Here is a 2,966-nt window from a genome sequence, read left to right on the forward strand (position 1 = left end):
TCCGCATTTTAGGTTTTAATATATTTCATAATTCATGTTATAAATATCATGGAATCTAAAATTTAATATTTCTCAAATTAATTACTAGATGGCCCACTTCTGTGAATATATTAAATTAGCTCAAAATAATTTATAATTAAATGCTCTAAAATCATTAAAATATTTTATTGCAATCGAGAACCAATAAATGCTCAAAATTTCAGAACTTTAGAAAGCCAGTGAAAAATCGATTAAAATTCTACCCTTACAAATATGAAGCATAACCAAAGAAACAGTGTTTAAATTTAAAAACAACCAAGCCTTTATGAGTAAAAATGAATAAACTCAGACAATGGCTTGTTACTAGGTATAAATTTCAATTCCGAAAAACAATTTCAGAGTATCACACACAAACATAACAATTTAACGGGATTTGGACCTCATCACTCAGATATGCAACCTAGTACACAAACCAGTTTACCAAATCCACCGGTTTGCTTATAGCTTACGTATACATGTTCTAAATAGTCATATAAAATTTAATTATAATAAAATTACCTTCTATTAATATTCTAGATTTAAAAAAATAAATGTTGTAATTTTCATATAATTTATAAAATCAGTATTCAAAGGAAATAAAACTTCACCAGCTTCCTTTCCTTAGTTTGAAACTACAAAATAAGATGCATCTGGATCAGTCTTATTTTACTTTTTTATTTAATCAGTGTTCATTAAGATATTGATGCTTTCTTGGCAACATTGTGTAACATTAGAAATGTGTAAATTTGTGTAACATTAGAACAACATTGTGTAATTTTAGAAATTTCCAGAAGCATCTACTTGATGTACAAATTTTAATGCGAGCTTTAGTTCCTTTACATATAATTTATTTTGGTCTTGATCTTTGAAGCCAGTGTTTTTCTTTACAGTTTGAAAAAAAAAAATTGCTATCTAAAATGCTTTTTGTCCATGACAATATTTAATTATAATCTCTGTAATTTCTGTAGGCGTTTCAAGAACACTCGTTTTCGCTACTCTTCACTCTTTCTCCTTCTCCGTTGCCATGGTTTCGACAAAGCTTATATTTTTCCTACGCCAGTACGCTTCAGTAAGGACGTTAAGCTGGCAGTAAAAGCAAACAATTTTATTCAATCGTTGAATCTTAGATATTTAAGTAAATAAAACAAATAATAATTAAAAAAATTTGAAAAAAATGTATGGTATAGAATAGTTTTGAAATATTAATCTTTGGCATGAATTTAGCATTTTTTACTGAATCTACCGTCTGATTCTCGGTCAATTTTTTGGTGGTTAATCCCTGGCAAATGGGCAATATCTGAAAATCGAATTTCCGATTAAGACTTGTTCTTTTTTTTTCCCCCTCATTGAAATAAAAATTATAGTCATAAAATCACATACCAAATTTGATATATTTAAAACATTGCGTTTTTGAGTTCGAAAAATAAATGCATATATTTTTATACTTTGTTATGTTTATCAGAGTAAATTTTTGCATGTTTCATATTGAAATAAATAAAAGAATTATAAAACATAAAAATAAATTCAAATTTCGTTAAGTGAAAATGTCTTATTTAGACATCGATCTTCTTTATTTATTTATTTTTGTAAAATATAATTATTTATTAGGCATCATAATGTTTAGAAGAGACAAATTCTTAGTGAGAACTTAACAGTTTTACTATGAGAAAAAAAAAAAAGTGAATATTTCAAGGAAAAGGACCCTTAATCATCAATCATTCTCTTATCAACACGAGAAATGTGCATTCTCTATAGCCCCTCTAGATGCACGACAAGTTTTCCCGCCAGAGGTATTTAAATCCTAACAAATCTGCAATGCGAGCGTAAATGAATCCCACAATCCCGAACAAACTATAACGAACTTGAACAAAGTATAAAGCAGAAAGGTATCGGAATACCTTAACAGCTGTGTAAGAGTGACACTGTTGTCTGCCTCAGCGTTGCAAGGTAAAAAATGTGACCTTGAACAGCCTACAGAAAATGCACAGACTACAGTTCACATTAGAAATATTTCTATTTTAAGAAAAAATATTTCATTTCTTATGTCCTAATTATATTTTTAATTACATTGCCTTAAAATTTATTTGTCAAGAATTTAGATACCAAAATAATTCAATGAACTTCTGACAGAAATATCCTAAGTAAATTAAAATTTTAAACAGACACATTTACAATATATTTTAACTCTTAATAAAATGCAAGGAACTCACGACATTCATTGTGGCATTAAAAAAAAAGTAAAACACTTAAGCCTTACCTGAGAATCGAATGCGGTGATGCTGGGGGTACAATGTCGTAAGGAGAACATTATATCAAATCAGTCTTTATATTAACATCCAAATTTATCGACTTATTTAAAAAAAATTTCATTTGCTCAATGAATATTTTTTTAAAAATAATTAAGCACACAATATATTCAACTTCACCTTATCAAAATTCGCGAATTTTTTTTGGCAATCTAATTAACAGATAAATTTTTATTTTGGTTTCTAAAGGTGATGTAAACCATTATCTTTTCTTTCTACAGAATAAATATTCCTTTAAAATAAAATTATTTAAAGATTGCTCTGTTTTAACTAAAAAGTATTTATGCCAGTTTCCAAAATTCTAACGCCATTGCAATTATTTTTATCGCAATTCTCTGCTCACTTTCCTTCATCCCTCAGAATATTAACAAACAAACAAAGAAAAAATATCCGAATGTGTTTTAGTTGACATAGTTTAATTTAAAAATCACATTAAATCATCTGCAAATTTTGAATTAAGAGTTATTGTAACAATATATTTGATATATCTATTTAATAACTGTACATTTGTTTTCAAAAAACTCAAGCAAGAGTTGAACTAGTTTGATTTCTAAGAATTTCATTTGTGAACTCTCTAATAATTTGAACAGTCAAATTATGAATAAAAAAAATGCAAAATATTAATAAACAACGAATAAAACA

The sequence above is a fragment of the Argiope bruennichi genome, chromosome X2 (assembly GCF_947563725.1).
Source record: "Argiope bruennichi chromosome X2, qqArgBrue1.1, whole genome shotgun sequence".
Taxonomy (NCBI): Eukaryota; Metazoa; Arthropoda; class Arachnida; order Araneae; family Araneidae; genus Argiope; species Argiope bruennichi.